General features: G+C 38.9%; 1 non-coding gene across 1 annotated transcript; it reads right to left on the bottom strand.

The window, feature by feature from the left end:
* Positions 1-18,508: 18,508 nt before the first annotated feature.
* On the bottom strand, positions 18,509-18,614 carry LOC144073747 (U6 spliceosomal RNA). Its single transcript, XR_013300176.1, has one exon. It is a non-coding gene; the product is annotated as a U6 spliceosomal RNA (small nuclear RNA).
* Positions 18,615-19,460: the final 846 nt, after the last annotated feature.

Below are 19,460 nucleotides of genomic sequence, written 5' to 3'. Positions count from 1 at the left end.
CCAAAGTGCCTCACAGTCATCACCTTGAAACACTTGCTGCCTCCTTTCTTGTCACAGTCAGCCTGGGTGACAGCACCATCTTTTTGACCTTGTTTACTCTCGCACGTTAAATTGCACCTTGCTAGGACCTTGTGATCAGTGCCAATCAGCAAAAGGCCCTGAGGGATTGCCGCCTGTCTCTGTCTGCCCATCCTCCCTTTCGTCTGGCCTATGCTCAGCTCGTATTTGCGTTACCACCAACTCTCACCCAGCATGTGCTGCCGGAGCATGCAAGCAATGTCCGTACTTTAATTCACCATGTTGTGGATAGAATTGCTGAAATAATTAGCTGTGCATTGCTCCTAATTTCCTCCCATTTATTCAATATCACAGTTGTTCTCCAACTTTTTGTCCATTTTTTCAAAACATAGTATTTAGGCCTCGAGATGTGAACATTTACGACACTTGTTAAATCTGATATTGTTTGAAAGTCACACTATTACTTTGTTACAGGTCATTCATGTGACATGAGGGAAATGGGGCTTTCAGCTAAATTTAAGTGAAACGGGTGCTGATAGCAGGCAACAGAGGGCGCTCAAATACTCAATTTCTTACAGGCAAAATAATTGTTTGTGGTGCAATTGTATGTACGGAAAATACACAAAATGGTTTGTATTTACTGTATCATAAAATATTTTCAATGGAGTCTGTGCAATGAAGATAGCATTGTAGTATTGCTCAATACTTTGCCATGAATCTAACTGAAGTGCACTTAATGCACAATAATGCCCTTTAGAATTATAAGTTGTAGCTCAATTGGGGAAAAAATTAAACCCTGTTGGCTATCATGCATGGATTGTTTACGTGAACAAAAAAAAGCCCTGAAGCATCCTTGTGCTTATTCTTCATCTACTAAACTACTCAACCTCATGCAGGTTCAAAACCATAAATACCACAAAATAAAACACCTTTGCTGTCCCCACATTTTGTGAATATCTTTCTTAATCTGACTATACACCAATTTAAAGTCATTCAAGGTTTCCTGCTTTGGAAACTCAACAAGTTTGGAATGACAAAAGAACAGGAAATAGATTCTGAGTGTTTTAAAGTCTAAGCAGTCTAATTATGAAGTATTAAGTCTAAATATTTAAATGAGTCCTGGTGGTAAAGTGGTACCACCAGGGCTCACTTTAATAAGACTTCAGTAAGAAATGCTGTATTTTACTCCATGCTCAGTTACCATCAGTAGTTCCTAAAGAGAAATTGTTCCAGTCAGTAGACATCTTTGACTAGTGATTTGATTTACTGCAGTCGAAAAGCTCTATGGTCCCGAAAAAACATGCTACTACTGGATCAGATCCGATCTTGTGACAAAAAGCAATACTGCCCGATACTCCAAAAATAGCCTGAGTATCAGATCGGGACATCACAATTTATACCCAGTGAAAGTCAACCTCATAGTGAGCAAACCAGTGTCTCTTCGCATCAGATAGAGGACTAGGAGTTTAAAGAAATTGAATCAAACTGTAAATTGGGTACGACACCTGGCATAATGGTACTTTGATAGAATTTAGTCAGTCTATGTACATCACATGTGTCAAAGTGGCGGCCCGGGGGCCAAATCTGGCCCGCCGCATCATTTTGTGTGGACCGGGAAAGTAAATCATGAGTGCCGACTTTCTGTTTTAGGATCAAATTAAAATGAAGAGTATAGATGTATCTTAAATTTCCTGATTTTCCCCGTTTTAAATCAATAATTGTAATTTTTTAATCATTTTTTCTGTGTTTTTAGTTCAAATATCATTTTGTAAAATCTAAGAATATATTAAAAAAAGCTAAAATAAACATTGTTTTAGATCTATAAAAAAACTGAATATTAGGGCTTTTAATCCAGTTCTTTTAATCCATTTATTAAAAAAAATCTAAATATTATATCTGCTGAAGTTCCCCATATTGTGGAAGACTTTCTGTGTGTGGTTCCAGATTTTGTCCAACTTAACAACATCTTTTTGAGTCTGTATCCGTTTTAGCTACCGCAACCAAGATAGCGCCGTTCAAGTGGCAGCCGGCGGCGGTAGCTCCATCCACTCTTGCTTGTTTTGTGTTTTTGCTGCTTTTCTGTCTTAATGATCTGATTTGGTGATTCTTAATGATCCCATTTACTTTGTACTTTGTGCTTTTGCTTTGTTGTTCTGTCTAATCGCCCTCTGCTACTGTCACAATGAAATTTCCCGAATACGGGATGAATAAAGTTATCCAATCCAATCCAATATCTAAAATGGTCAGGCCCACGTGAAATCAAGTTGACGTTAAAGCGGCCCGCGAACTAACCCGAGTCTGACACCCTTGATGTACATGCATGTCTGAAACCATTAGATTTAGTACTCTACGTACGCCTGCGGTCTGATTGAATCCAGGTTAAGAAACAATGGTCTGAATAAATGCACAAACAGATAACGTGAATGTCCAGCACTATATTATAAGGCTAATTAGGTCATCAAGGTGGAATGAAGAAGTCAGTTCTGCCTGCACATGGTCTTGCCATCCATTTTGCAGCTCGAGTAAATGATCATTCCACTAATCTGCAGAGACATCCATGTTTCACGGTTTGTCTGGGTCGCACAGGTTTTAGCCTCCAAGGTAGTGATGAGTGCAGTTTTCCGACAGCCTGTTGTTCCTTGTGCGGGTACCATACAGAAATACCAAGCAGAAGCACCAACGCCTCAGCAACTTTTCCATAATTAGATGAGGCCGTGTGCGTGGTCTTGGGTTTTTCCCTGAAATACGACATGACATGTGTGACTTTAACCCAAAGTCGTGTTTAATTAATTTTTGCTGCAGCAAAAGGAACCAGCCATGAGTTGCTACAGCTTCCTATTTCAAAGAATCGTCAAATTAAATCACATTAGGAAAATGTATGTTTGATATTGGCCTCTCCATGTTTAGCTCATATTTGTGAAGTTGATTTTGCCGTGTTTTATTTTAGTTAGGCTAAGCTGCACACGACATCGCCTTCAGCTGCTGAGCATGTCTTTGCCGCCTTTTGAATGTCGGCACATGCTAGCATGGCTTGTGCTTATTATTCTGCTGTGGGCTCCAGATGGATCAACACATGCTGAAATTATTACAAGGAAGAGATTTGCATCTGACCTAAATCCCTCACTTCTGCTCCAACATGAAAGCAAGCCAGTCTCAAAAAAAATTGTGACTCAACATTGGAAGATTTGCACGGATTTTACTTTTAAAGGGACATACAGACTATTATTTAAAAGACTGTTGCTCAAAGTATTTACTCCTTTCATGCGCTAATTCTAATTTTCTTTATCTGAAATGGTTTTATAAATTCATTCTCAAACTTGCGGCCCGGGGTCCATTGACAACAGGGAACAGTATTTTGGGACCCACATTTGAGATCCAGTTTTAACGTTAGTGTCTCACGTACATATTTAGCAAAGGGTAATAAAAACTATATATAATCAATCAAATGAGTTAACTAATTTAAATGTGCATTTATAATGGGGACAATAATTTAATTAGTAATGAATAAAAAAGTGAATACCAAATAAAAATAAATAAAATACATGAAACATGAGTAATAAAATATGAATAATTCTGAATAAAAACAAAGTTTTGCAAAACGTATTCTTATAAAAAAAAATTGTAATCAATTGGGAAAAAAGAATAACAATAAAAAGTGTCTTTATTTTCCTCTTGAATCTTTTTTTTCTTTTGTTTTGTTTTTTTTTGTAAATCCAGTCAATTTTTACTGGAATGGCTGGAAGTCAATAATCATTTCCTGTCCCTGTGAGTTCTTTGGTTTGGAAAATTCCTAGATCCAGCATTGTATAACGTAATAGTGTTTGTTGTAATGGAAATATGCAGGCCTAGCTGATTTGCAGTGAGACGTAGGCTACACCATCGGGTAGTCTCATTCAGCCTCAGAGCACATACGTGCATGTACTGTGTAGAGACAAAGGTCCGAGCTGACATTCAAAACCTTTTTTAATGTAAAGTAGATGTGCTCCATGAAGCCAACCAGTAGCTTGAAAGGAATTCAAGAAGAGGTGAAGAATATAATTGTCTGTAGCATTAGTATAGTAATATTCATTTTCCAAATCCCTTATCAAGGGTTGCGGGGGGTGTCGGAGCCTATCCCAACTAAATATGTGCACCAGGCGGGGGAAACCCTAAATTGGTGACCAGCCAATCGCAGGGCACAAGGATACAGACAACCATTCACACTCACACTCAAACCTTGGGGCAATTTAGCATGTCCAACTAGCCTACCCTACATGTTTTTGGGATGTGGGAGGAAACCGGAGTACTGGGAGAAAACCCATCTGGGCAAGGGGAGAAAATACAAACTCCCCACAGCGGCGACCCACCTTGGATCAAACCTTCTACGCCAGAACTGTATGACAGATGTGCTAACCACACACCGCATAGGTAAAATTCAAGGACTGGAATGACAGAAAATGCTTAATAATACAGGTAAGCAAGCACTAGATGTATGCCAGAAAATGGATGTCTCCTTGTTACAGGGAAATCATACTCTTTGTGATATTGCATCTGTGTCGATGTGTACTTGTATAAATGTCGCCAGTTATTTGTCTGCATATAGCTCATTATCTACAGTTTTTTTGAACAGGGACAATGGCCTGAAGGCCAGCTCATGCTGGCCTGACAGCCCACTGCACAATACCTGTAAACAGCGAGTCACCTAATTAAATCGCAGTCTGCCTTCAACAACATCAAATATTGTCTCAAAAAGAGAATAAAGATAGATTTTGCAGGAGAAAAGTATCATCTGCATAAATGCCTGTATGTGTTTCCTTATGTTAAGTACATCAAAACTGATTCTGTTTTTTAGTTGCTTGTAGACTTTTATTTATCACTGGTAGATGTTGGTATGCATTACACAAATAAGTTAAATTGTTTGATAGTATTTATAATGTGATTCCTTTGTCCCACTAATGTATTAACCCCTCATTCTGAATGTTTCTAATCTGGCACGTATACACAACAGTATGTCTGTCCGGAAGCAATGAAATCGTAAATGTATGAGTTGTCTTGAACATTCCAAATGAGGCATATATACACTGGAATGGCATCTGTGGTAATTTTCTTCATATAGGTCACTCAGTCTACATTCATCCGTCACTTCCACCCACCAAGAGCTCGTACAAAATGTAGGCGGTGAAAGCACACACACAGAAAAATAGAAGAAGCAGCCCGATATTTCTCATGCTTTGGGAAAATATACATGGGCTAACAGTAATCCAATTAGATAAAAGACTGGTCAACATGCATGATTTGCTGGCTATCTCAGACCCTGTGCACCACAAATGCGCTAGTCTGCTGTCAACTTGCTGGTTTCCGTTATGCTAGACTCTGATATTGTGGACCTAATTCTTTGGACACCTTCCTTTAAGTGAGTTTGTAGAACATACCGGATATTCCGACAGGTCGAAACATTACACAACCGAATCAGACCCTTAAATTAGAATAATCTGCATTTCAAAATGGCAATAATTATTGCAAGTGTTAAAGATGTACTTAACAGCACTGTATGTTTGCTCTGGTTCTTGTTTGCAGTAGTGAGTACCTTAATAACATTCGTTCATTCATTCATCTTCCATACCTCACATCCTCGAAAGGGTTGCATGGGTTGCTGGAGCCTAACCCAGCTATCATTGGGGGAAAGGCAGATTACACCCTAGACTGGTCGCCAGTCAGTCATAGGGCACACAGAGAGACCATCCGCACTCCGAATCATACCATCACCAGCGGGAATCGAGTTGACTTCGGGGGAAAGGTAGACTACACCCTAGACCAGGGGTCAGGAACCTTTTTGACAGAGAGAGCCATCAACAATTCATATTTTCTAATGTTTTTTCTTGAGAGCCATTCTCAGAATTGAAAAGTAAAAATACATGAAAATGTGTGATTTTGTTGTTGTTGTCAATTCACCATTTTTAAAGTACAAAAAGTCTCTGAATTATTCAACATTTGTTATGCTGTTGCTAATGAATCAGTATCAATGATATCATGCATGCAGAAGAGTAATAAAGAACAAAATTATGATTAAAGTGGCAGTAGCGGTAGTGTCAACACCACAGTGACGTTTTTATTAGTGCATTCGGGACTCGGCTCTCTCACCAGTGATTTCCATATTTTACCTCTCAGGTTAGTGGAGAGCCATATGCACCCATGGAAAGAGCCACATATGGCTCCTGAGCTATGGGTTCCCTACCCCTGCCCCTGCCCTAGACCAATGTTCCCTCTATTTTTTTATATGTCTGGGCATACAGACAACCTCCCTCGGCAGACAGAGGACCAGTGTGAGCAACATCATAAGTGCTCACTATGGGCAAACACCAGTATCACACCTGCCTTGAGCAGGTGCATGTCTACTACCCATAAATGATCTAGTCATAATAAGGTTTAATGATTGACATCTTTGAATAAAACATCTTAATAAATGTCACTAGAATATGCACAAATCTGACTTAAATTTTACCTTATTTTTCACATCTGTCCTTCTCACTTCTCATTCTCATTCAACTATTTTTCTGTTGAATGTGTCACTTGAGATAGTCAAGGTCCCATTTATATGCAATATTTTTCCATTGGAAAACTCACTTAGAACTTTCGCTTCTCTGTATGTTTTACAGAGGAGACTTTCTCAACCATTTTCACCGCTTGTTCTTCTACTTGCTCATACTCTGACAGCCATTCCATCTTAAAAGAACTGCATTTCTTTTTTACTTTGGCTTGTTGAGTGACTGCCACAGCCTGGTTGTTTCGCCATGATAAAGGCTCAGCAGCACCACCACCTAACCTGCAAACCACAGGCATAACGCGTAACTAATGCAGCTAATCAATATCGTTAACATTTACTCATGTCGTGGAAATAAACACACGTGACGTGAACCGCATTAAATCATTGGCTGGACACAGTGTTAATCATAATTTTATCAGTAATTACCGTTTGTTGTCGTTTGTCAGTGACAGGCTGCCACTCTGATTTGCGTTGCTGGGACAGAAAAAACTGGAATGTGTTAATTTTTTTACATTTCAGGTTGGATTTTATGTTTGCTGTGTGCGGAGAACATGAGATAAGTGCAAAATTGTGCATGCATGCAGCTTAGAGAGTACATTGCCCTAGACTGGTCACCAGTCAGTCGTAGGCCACACAGAGAGACAAACGACCAATCATACCGCCAACAGCAGGAATCGAGCACGCATATCACCGTACTGATGTCAGGCGAGTAACCTATAGACCACGAGTTGGCACCTGAATAACATTGGCAACCTTAAGTAGAACATTAGAAACACCTATCAGTATTAATTGTATAAGTAAGTCACACAATAACCGGCCTTCGATGGAGATTAGACGTCCCTTCAGTTATAGTTTTGTTCTGTTCATCTGTTAATGTAAAATATGAACAGATTATTTATATATGAATAGCCTAAAATACACAGCATAACAAGTTGTTGGCAGACAACCATTCACATGTACACTCAAGGGCTGTGAGGCTGACAAGCTATCCACTTGTCCGGCCAGGCGAAGTACAACTTATAGTTCAGAAAATATTTTATACACGTTTTATATACTATATTTTTCTCTGAATAAGCTCTGTTTATTAACACAGTTACACCCTTCAGTAAGTATACTATACTGTATGTAGGTGTTTGGCCATTGTTAACCAGCTCTATCCTGCAAAAGTCATATCTCTTGCTGAATGCTGCAATGGCATCCAGATGTTCATTATGTGGGATCTTCATCACCAGGAACTAGGAAGCAATCATCATGTGACCCTCAATTGTCTGCTCATGCTGGTCTTTTTGGGTCGACCGGTCTCACTCTCTTGCTGCGATTGTACTTTTTAAGGTCTGAGGGCATCAAGACCGGTCAGTCAAGTGCTGTGGCTCAAGGCTATGGATAAACTCGGGCAGGTCTTGGGCCTGAGGTGCCGCATCTGATTTGCAGTTAGTTGGTCTGAAGGGCCGCGATGATGGCTCGAAATATGATGGAATTGGAGGAGATCTAATCCGCCGAACTGGTTGGGGCGGGTTGTGACTCTGGTGTCCCTTTAGAATTTGGCCTCGAGGATCATAAGGTTACAATTTTAAGAGTCTGCAAAAGTAATGGGCCATTTGATTCAAGCGCTCATCATGCAGAGATCCTAGTAGGCCGTCCTGCCAAGAAAATGTGATACAGGCTGTGGGAGGGTCAAGCTAAAAGGGGAAAGCACATTTTTTAATCACTTTAGACCACTCAACCCCCCTTTTCCTTTTTTTGGGCTGGGCTTCTTTTTTACAATGATGACTTTATTTCTGTCAATCCACAGTACATCTTCAAGCAGTAAGGAAATATTACAACTAAAACCCTTGAGTTATTGAATGGCAAGCATTAACAGGTGTGTACAAGAGCTTATCAGAGTGAGATCAGTTATTTAGGACAGTCACTTTTATGACAAATGCATAGCCTGCGGGCAGCATTTCTCAGATTAAAACCGATGTAATCAGATTCAATTACGTCCAGTAGAAATGGCCTTGTTAGATTTTTTTTTCGCCCTTCAGTTTTTTTTCTTGGAGAGTTCAGCTCATGAAATTAATTGGATCCAAAGCCTGCTTTCTTTATTAAAGATGACACACCTAACAAGCCTGCTCTTTTATGCTGGACAATATGGAGAAGAGTGAGGGGATGATACTAAGGAAAAAAATATGAATAATTAAAAATAAATTAATGACCAGTCAATTTGACAATTATGGGCAATTACTCAGCACTGGGAAAATGTGATGATTGTACCAGGGCTTTAGTCTCAAAATGAACATTTTGACACTGTGACCTGCTTTTGCCTTCTGGGGACAAAGAATTACTAAGGTGGGGTAGCGCAAAATGTCATTTTACTATTCATAGATGCATGTATCTTCTCATACATATAGTATAGCAACCACAAACGCGTTAATTATGAACTATTAATCATTCATTCAATTTCCATACCGCTTATCCCCACAAGGGTACTGGAGCCTATCCTAGCCAACTACGAGCACCAGACGGGAGACACCCTGAATTGTTGGCCTGTCAATCGCAAGGCACAAGGACAACCATTCACGCTAATTTATAGGGGTAATTCAGTGTTCAAACATCTACCCTGTATGTTTTGAGAAGGGGGAAGGAAACTGGAATACCCAGGGAAAACCCAGGCAACCCCGGTGAGGACAAACAAGCTCCGTACAGAAAGATCTGGACTTGGGATTGAACTCTCAGAATTGTGAGGCAGACACGGTAAACACTGGGACACACCGCCTAAACTACTACTGTAATATATGTTATAAATAATAAAATCTTCTGTTATCTTATCATCATTATGGCCATTTGATTTGATAGAAACAAAATAAAAATACATACTGTTTGCTTTTACAATCAGTGGCGGGTCAATGGAGGAGTTCCAGGGTGCTACCCTAAATTCTAAAAAGACAAATTAAAAATTGAAATAAAAGTTGATGATAACTGAAGTAGATCTGATATCTCACATAATGCCATAAGTGGTCAACTAAATAAAGACAGTAAGCTTTCGTTAAAATTGAGTCATTTCTCATTTATTTCACAATGTATAGCTGAGATAGGACCCCGAATCAATCACTATATGCAGAAAATCATATTCCAAAAGCGGAAAACTGGCTCACAGGCTCCCACTTGTATACATCAACAAGTAACATCACAATGGGTTAGTGAAATTATTTTTTGAAGACACACTTTGGAAGGGCGGTCCGATGGGGCGATTGGTTAGTGCGTTGGCCTCACAGCCAATCGCAGGGCACAAGGGGACAGACAACTATTCACACTCATTCATACATAGGGCCAATTTAACGTCTTAACCAGCCTATTCTGCATGTTTTTGGGATGTGGGAGGAAACTGGAGTACCTGGAGAAAACCTTTCTGACGTTTTTTGCCTCTAAAATCTATAAGTATCTAAAAAATTGGGTGTTACGTATCATTCTTATGTTTGTGATTAGTCACATCTTGAACAATCAAAAGTACAAAAGCTCATTTCATTTCATTCAAAAGGAAAACTTCTCGTAATAATTGATGGCTCTATAGGGCAACAATGCCAACATTGCGCTAAGCAGCTCTTTTCTAAGTTTCCAAATCCCCCATCGTTTCAAAAATTTCCAAATGAGCAGCAGAGCAAAACAACCTGCCGTGTGAACGCGTTGTGTCACTCGTGCTGTGCTCTGTTCCAGACATAACAGCTTTCGTATGGCTCAGAGGTTATGGAAGGGAGAAATGTTATATGCCTCACTTCCCCACAGTAATAAGCAATGCACTGTTACCGTACACAAGTCAATAACTCAAAAAAATCCTGTGACTAAAAAGCCAGCCTAAATTCTTGCTGGTGAATATATATATATATATATATATATATATATATATATATATATATATATATATATATATATATATATATATATATATATATATATATATATATATAAGTATATATATATATATATATATACACTTATATATACACTTATATATCTAGAAATTGCACATTTATTTATATTTACTGATAAAGAAACGGCCTTTGGAAGCTTAGCCACTTAAGAGAAGCCAAATATTTCTTTGTTGCTTCTTCTGTTCTACATCGTTGACTTCCTACTTTCCTTTGCAAATTAATTTAGGACAATTAGCATGGAAAATGAGCAAAAGAATGTATGCATCAAAAATGCACTGAAAAAGATGTAACAAAAGTAAAACAAACAAAAAATCATCCAAGGCAGGAGCCCTATTTTTTCCAAACATGCCTGTTATAATTTCTATCTGGTGGAGCAGAACTGTATCATACAAATGCTCTCTGGTTCACAGAAACATATTTTGGCCGATGTCATAAGATTTAAATTGCCCTTGTAGATGTATTTTCTATTGAGATTTGTGCTGTAGAACAAACCTTGAAACAGCACTACTTTATTTCTAGATAAAGAACAATTTGTTCCTGAAAAAGACCTTTGTTCATAGTAGAATCGGTTTTAATGCACACACACACAAAGCAAAATCAAATATGCGGGGTAAAATAGTTTTGTCAAGGCTACAATTTCTCTGTCGTTGGATAAAATTTTGAATTGAAAGTAATATTAGAACTTCTTTTAGGCTCTTTCTTGCTCAGGCAAAGTGAACAAGAGGAGAAGGGATTGCAAAAATGACACTTTATAAAATAGCCAAATCTTAGCTGAAACTTTGATGACGTGTATCAGCTACGTTCTTTATGCATAGTGGATGCAGAAACAAACATAACACAGGATTGATGAGTCCCTACTTGTTAACCTGTTAGCAACCTAAGCAAGGGCAGTCATCAGTCACCTCTATGTCAACAGCAAGAAATCAGAAAGCGTTCATGGTCTTGACGTAGCCTTGTGGCTCCTGAAGAAATATATTTATATATATAGTGTATTTAGTTGAAGGCAAAGCCTTCAACATTCAGTTCACCGATAGTGGTTATTTCTTTTGACAGGACTCTTATTCTCACAATCGAATCGTTTCTAATGGTGAGCCATCAGGTTCTTCTTTTTATGAGGTGTGAATGAGAGAGGCACATAGGACAGCTGCTTCACGTACTTTCCTCATTAGAATGGGAGAGGGGCCTCGATGCTTTGACCTTTGTAACCCACACATGCAATAATAAGCATGGGCTCCTAAAGCCCCAGGCAACAAACAAATACAACACAAACATGCGTATTATTAGCACAGTGCACAAATACTCAAATGCACATTTATTCGGGTGAAAATTTTTAAATTACATTTAAAGTTGTTTCTCTTTTTGAATGGGTGTTGGTTACATTCAGGCTGGTTATAACGCGAATTAGAAGTATTTTTTCTTTTTTAAAAAAAGACTATTTTTCTGTCTTGTAAAAAAATAAATAATTTTATACAAATCAATTGAATATCTTCCAGATATTATTATTTTTCTTTGCTAGGTTGTACTTGAAAATCATTAAAATCACCAAAATATCATCAATAGATACTTGAAATTCACTGGCAGAAAATTATTACTGTTTGGTCCTCTGGATGGGAGCTGAAAAGATGACATTGACTTATTTATTAAAAATTTTAAGAAGAAGGAATGACCTCATTAAATTTGTATCAAGGACAATCTCCCCTAGTTTACTAACTACCCTTGAATGTCAGTCAGTCATGAGATTAAAGAGACAATTTGTGAGAAAGACAGATACTTCAGTCTTTTGGTTTTAAAGTTTGAAATTAATGAAAATTGTTATAGAGGCAATAAACAGGACTTTTGTTAATACAGACACTCCTCAACTTACGAACGCAATTGGTTCCGAGCGATTGTTCATAAGTTGAATTTGTTTGATTTAGTGCTATATTTTGTATTATAATTTATGTTTAAGGCCTATATAAGTATATTGAAGGTTTATATAAGTGCATTTGTATGTTTAAGGCTTGTATAAGTAACACGCATTGGTTTGTACTGGAAAAAAAAAACATTTAATAAAATGGAGAGAATATGTACAGTACTGTAGAGAGAGAGATAGATTTATGTATTAGAAACTGGCCAAAAGAAGCGACCTAATGACGATTGCACAGTTTTCTTCTTTTTTTCATCATAAATGATGCAGTAGCACTGTATGGCATCATTCAATTGATTTGCAAACTTTGTGCAACGTTCAATATTTGGGTCCTGCTGCTCGATCTTTCTGTTTATAAATGGTACTGAATGTGCAACGCTCACCACTTTCTGACGCGCATCAAGCTTCGTTATTATTGCCACTCGTTTCAAATGAAATGGCTTGCCTCTTCCTTGCAACTCCCTCAATAGAAGCCTTTAGCTTTTTACCAACCATATTCAATATTGGATGCATGAGATATTTAATGATACAAATGAAAAAGGTTCTTTGCACACTGGAGATACATTCACGCACTTCCGCATTGCAACGAAGAAGGTAGATGCTGGGTGAGCTGAGCTCTCACAGCGCCAGGCGTCGGTATTAGCGGCGGAAAGAAGTACTACTCCGAAAAAGACGCGAAATACAAAATTGGACTTGCGAACATTTTTGGACTTAAACGCAATTTGCAGACATGTTCGTATGTACCGTTGTTCGTAAGTTGAATGTTCGTAAGTAGGGGAGCGTCTGTATTCCGAGTGAGTTTATTGCTATGATTTTTAAATCGATCAACATTCAACCGTAAACTGACTTAAAATGAGAGCACATGACAGGATTTTCCATTGAATATGCACTTATATCCAGTCCGATGCACTTTTCCAGAGTGTTATTCCTTCACGAATCCACGACCAAATGTTCCCTCCAGGTTCGAAAATGGCTCGAGCCTCACTTAAGACCCCAGGCGAGTCATTCATATAAGGGGCCCGAGTGCATATTAGACACATATGGTGCCGAAACAGATAGAGGAAATAAGCTGTCATCAAATAATCAAATTATTCATGTTTCAGGGAGCAATAAATGGAGGAACGTGAGCAGAGGTATGTGGCCGGAATCCTCTCTAGTGGGATCTCTTTGTGTGGGCTTGGCCTGCCCGCAGACAAAGACTTGTTACTGCATCTGTCCTCCTACCCTTATCGTTCATCACAACATTTAAAAACCAATCCACCTGACAATGAACGAGAAAAATAATAACATAAAACATACATAAACGTGCCTTTGACCAAAAAGGCTTGAATTTTGTGTACAAGAAACTTTCAAATGTCTATTTCATAAACCCACCCAAAAATGCAGAAAATTGTGCAAAAAAAAATTGTATGGGAGAAAAGTAATGCCGTAAAAAAAATCAGCATATTGAAATTTCTTGAAAAATAGGCAAGATGCATTTCTATACACCATGAGGACATATTAAAACAGATTAATGCTGGGTAAAATATGCACATCTTGTCTTAGTTTTTGATTATAGGACATTTTTCTTGTGTTCTTTTTAAAAGCATATAGCCGTATAACATAGTGCACCATGTATGACAACATATCAAGTGTACACGTTTTACCTAAGATAAAATAGAATGAATCCAAAAGGCATAGGCAGAGTATAAAAAATAGTTTGTAAGAATGTTTTCCCCTCCCGTGAGCACCTCGCAGTTTTGTCACTGATAAGATGAACAATGATCAATTGGCATTGATCCAGATAGGCATGCAAACAAATTAATTAGAGGCTTTATCCGAGCAGCGGCAGGATATGATGCACACTATGCAAGCACTAGAAAAGACAAGCCGTTGTCCCTGTGCCCTGTCTGCACTCATCCCATCAACGTCAACAAATCGCAGCATCCTTACAGAGAAACCGAGTTAGCAGAGAGGAAATGAGGAAAAAACATGCACCACTAAGCCCACCAAACCCCAGGCTCTGCTTTTTTTAACCCACGCCTCCGCCTGTGCCCCGTCTGCACACTACCCCCCACCCCCCACACACACACCAAGACACGCACACCCACACCGCCGCCACCCTTGCAACCCAAGGCCATGCACCCTGCCTGTGCATGACAGCTCACAACATGCCCTGCCACAAATGTTTTCCCCAAGCATCCACTTCCGTGTCCCTATCAGTAGAAAGAATCGCCCCAAAATCCCTGATGGGGGGCTCCTCGCTCTTTTTGAACGTGTCAACAATTTCTGGCTCGTTGGCCAGACACTTCATTCTGGCTATGTACAGTATCCTCCTGCGTGTGCACATGTTGTGGCTTTGTATCTTTGAATGTATTTGTCTTTGTGTTTTTGTCATGCTTCTTCTACATAAATCAAAAAAAAAGAAATGGCAACGTCATTCTTCCATAACTTAATCAGGAGTTACACACAAGAGAAGGCTGCTGCAGCAAGGACCTTCCTGATCATGTTAATGAGGTCCCCTGGCTATATAGTCATTGAAGTATAATTGACTTGTTCGTCTCTTATCTTCCTAATAGACATTCTGACCCAGAGCACGTTTATTTCGCTATGAGAAATGTCAAGAAGGATCGGAAGTTTCTTCCGTGTGCCCATTAAAACTGAAGGCATGCCACCCTGTCTACAGCCAGCCGAGGCTGCCATTGGCTCCCCGTCTCATTATGCAGATGCCAAATGTAAATAAATGATTTGCAGATCACTGCTGCCCCCGCCAATTCCCCCACTCTCACCAAAGCCCTCGTCCCCAAACTGTGTTTTTTCCCCCCAAAGATGGGAAAGGAGGACAAAAATGAAGTACTGTTGGCGGGGGAGGAAAAGGGAACCACAATACTCAGCATGAAGCACCATGAGGATGTGTCTCTTTGGAATAAATAAGTAACACAAAGGTAGTAATTTAAGTAAGACGTATCCCTAAGTTGAAAACCTGGTGAAGCGCATTGATGTTGTTACTGCTTCGTATGTCTCCTGGCTTTCAGGACCCATCAGAGTCAAACAGGGCTGTGCGTAATGTGGAGGGACCGTGAGGCAAGCTGCATAAGTGGGCAGCAGGCAAGGACAAACCAGTGACTGTGGTCACACGCTTGTAGATATGAGGGGAAACATCTGTGCAAATCAGCGGGCTGACCGTCATTTCATTTCCACCATGTCTTTTCAGCCCTTTTGCATAGTAAAAAAAACTCTTTGATGCTTTGCACAGAGAAACATTGCTTCTTCAAGGCTAATACCCTGACATGTTGTTCATGAAAACCTTGGCGGAACTTTATTCATCTGAATAGGCATTTTAAGGCTGGAAACTGCATACCACAAAAGGTTAAAAAAATAGGGTGGGACTTAGAAAATGATTATTAATCACTATAATTTAAGGACTACAGAGCGCACCTCACTCTAAGCCACAGGTATCCATACTTTAATATGGGATAGTTACAGTGCCTTATGAAAGAATTCGGCCCCCTTGAACTTTTCAACCTTTGGCCACATTTCAGGCTTCAACATTTGAAATATTTTTTTTTTGTCAAGAATCAACAAGTGCAACACAATCTCAAAGTGGATATAAATTTGTCAAATATTTAATACTTTTTTTCACCAATAAAAAATGAAAAGGGGGGCTTGTAGAAAACCAACTCCTTGAACGAGTCTTCTGGAGCCTTCCTGGGCAATGGCGTTCTCTGGGTGCTGGTTGAAAGCGGCTTGCATTCTCTCGTCGCAGCAAACTATGGGTATCAATCCGTTAAAAATAGTTCTTTTGTTTCAGAATGACTGACTTCCGGCCAGAGGTGGGGGGCACCCTGAATCGGTGGCCAGCCGATCGATCGCAGGGCACAAGGAGACAGACAACCATTCACGCACAAACTCATACTTAGGGGCAAATTAGAGTGTCCAATCAGCCTACCATGCATGTTTTTGGAATGTGGGAGGAAACCGGAGTGCTCAGAGGAAACCCACGCAGGCTCAGGGAGAACATGCAAACTCCACACAGATGGACGTGACTTGGATTTGAACCCAGGACCCCAGAGCTCTGAGGCCGAAGCGCTATCCACTCACTCCACCGGGCCGCCTATATTTATTTAGTTATTTATTTGTTTAAAATAAATGGTATAATTGAGAACGTATCATTGTTTAATATGGAGTCTTACAAACTAATGGCTCAGGTCGGTGAATTAACTTTAATTCCTCATAGGGAATTGGAAAATGTAAAAAAGCATGATGTGATGCCCGCGCATATGCTTAGTTTTACAGCTGCTCAGCCTAATATATATATATTTATATATATATATAGATATATATATGTAGATATAATTGTATTCATTGGGAAGAATAATATAAATAAAAAGTGAGAAAAATGCCATGCCGTTTAAAGATTGCTGCATTTCTTTTCTAGAATTAGACTGAACACAACCATACTGCTAAAGTACTGGTGCATTTCCCATTGTCTGAATGTGATCACGTTAACCGGTTATGCCCCCGTTTTTTTAAGATCTGAAAGCAGCTGTGGCACCTACAGAAATTATTGATTACATGTGGGTTTTGCTGTTTGGTCAGGGTGATCCAATCTTCTTCTTAGAAGTAAAATGTCCAAGCCAATTGCTCAATATACAATGACAGACATAATGAGCATATAATTCTGTTTTAAACCTGTTTTAATTAAGCACTAAAAACTAGATTCTGTCGCCCCTCTGGAGTGGACTTGAGTGTTAACTAGTGTGCAACATTTTTAAGTACCTTTGTAGCAATCCACTTGTTGTGCACCTCACTAACTCACTATTTCACGGATGAACAATTGGGTGAGGTGCAATTAATGCAAAATAGATAAGAGAGAACTGGTGAATAGCATGATAAAGAAAACAGGAACAATAGCAGAGTTTAATTGGAAGAAAAACATATTATATGACCCTGAATATCCACTTCAGAAGCATGGACACAGGATTAAAATGTTTGAAATCATCAACATAAAATATGCAAATGTATATTCTGTCTATCCCCAATGAGAGTTCTGTTTTAATCTCTTTCTCATTGTAGACAGAGTTAGGTAATTTTACCAAATTGTAATTAGGCATGAAGAGGCCGCATTGCTCACCGTTTTCATTATTTTTAAATGATCCCCGAAAGAAACATTTAGTTGTTTTCTTTAAAGAAGAAAATAATAAAATGGAGTAGTCAATCACACGTATTGAAATTAAGGGTCATTGATCTAAAAGAAAATGACTTGTTGTGTATTTGACTCCTTTGTTTTAAGTAGCTCGGCAGAAATTGTTTATCTCATGATGTGGTTTCCTTCCCTATAAGCAGAATGCCCATTCGTTTGCTAATTGGGGCATTCTTGAATCTGAAAAGATTTTGCCTCAAAACTGTTGTAATATGAACCTTAATTTTCAGATTTTCTGCTACATAGTCACCAAAATTAGATGCCGAACTATCAAATTCTTGATTGCTTGATGCTAGTTTTTAATTTTGGCATGTATTCTGGTCCCCATTAACTGCGAAAAATTAGGTTTTTACACAGTGGTGCAAACCTCTCATGTGGGGATAAATTATCGGCGAAACAAGAAGCTATCTACCTACCAACAAAAAGCTCTTTTCTGGTTGGGGTGAATGACGACATAACAATTAATATTGAAAACACGTATATTTACTCCCTGAAGACACCGAATTGAATTGAATGCTTTCATTGTCATTATACAAGTATCATGAGATTTAAAGTGTCACCATGAAGTGTACAAATAACAAAACAAACAAACTATTAATAAATAATAATAATAATAATAACAAATAATCATTATTATTCAACATAATAAGTAGTCAACAACATAAATAAGAGGTAAGTGCAGAAAAAATGTACAGATGAGTAATCAATAAATAATATTATCATAAATAAGTAGTAAACATAATAAATAAGTAGTAGTCAACATAGATAAGTACGTCAAAATGAATAAGTGGTCACATAAACAAGTACGTAGGTACAAAAAGTGGTTAGCAGCCTATGGAGTTTACCTAAGTGGAAGTGCAAGATAAGAAATTGGTCTTAATTGGGTCCTCTTAGGTGCAGAACTCGAGCACATATATAATTCAATGCTTGAAAATTACTCGTGACTTTTCCGTGTTTAGAATTTCACCATACAAAATGAGGAACGCTTCACGAATTTGCGTGTCATCCTTGCGCAGGGGCCATGCTAATCTTCTCTGTATCGTTCCAATTTTAGTATATGCGAAGCCGAAGCAACGCAATAGACGAATGGTCCGTAGACGTATATGTAGGTAGATGAATTCAAGATACATTAGTGTTCAGGTTTTATCAAAGTCCATATTAACATTTAAGTACCAGTACAATCTTTCATCGTATTATACCCAAAATTTCCTCTTTAAACAATCTGTGTCTTACTTATATGCTGTTATTTGCAGAACTGTGAGCGAAACATAAAAATTCATGCGGCCCTCTGATTGGCTGCCATGAATGTTATGCAAATCAGCAAGACGCTATTGGTCCAGACAAAAGAATTCTTCTTCCGTTATGACCCTCCCCTATCAGGGCAAATATGTGGCAGGATTGACAGCCTGCGTGGTGGTAAAAACGTGTTTAAGGCCTGGGTAAAAATGAAAAAAGTCTAAAGCAGGGGTCCCTATCCAGTCTGTTTTCCATGTCTCCATCCACCAACACACCTGAATCAAGATTGGGATGAAGCTTCTGGACAGCTTGCTGATGAGACTGGATACAAAATAGACAAGTTGAAATGTGTAGCTTTTAATTGTGGCAGGATCTGGTCCATTTTGCATTAAGTAAACATTTAAAATGTTCAAACACAAAAGGAGTATGACTGTAATATACATTACCTGCACATACGAATTAAACTCAAGAAATATTTATCTTAGACGGCCCATTGGAGCGAGTGGTTAGAGCGTCAGCCTCACAGCTCTGGGGTCCTGGGTTCAAATCCAGGTCGGTCCACCTGTGTGGAGTTTGCATGTTGTGCCTGTGTGGGTTTCCGCTGGGTGCTCTGGTTTCCTCTCACATTCCAAAAACATGCATGGTAGGCTGATTGGACACTAAATTGCTCCTAGGTATGGGTGTGAG

The sequence above is a fragment of the Stigmatopora argus genome, chromosome 4, assembly GCF_051989625.1.
Source record: "Stigmatopora argus isolate UIUO_Sarg chromosome 4, RoL_Sarg_1.0, whole genome shotgun sequence".
Classification (NCBI taxonomy): Eukaryota; Metazoa; Chordata; class Actinopteri; order Syngnathiformes; family Syngnathidae; genus Stigmatopora; species Stigmatopora argus.
This window is presented reverse-complemented; position numbering and strand designations above follow the sequence as displayed.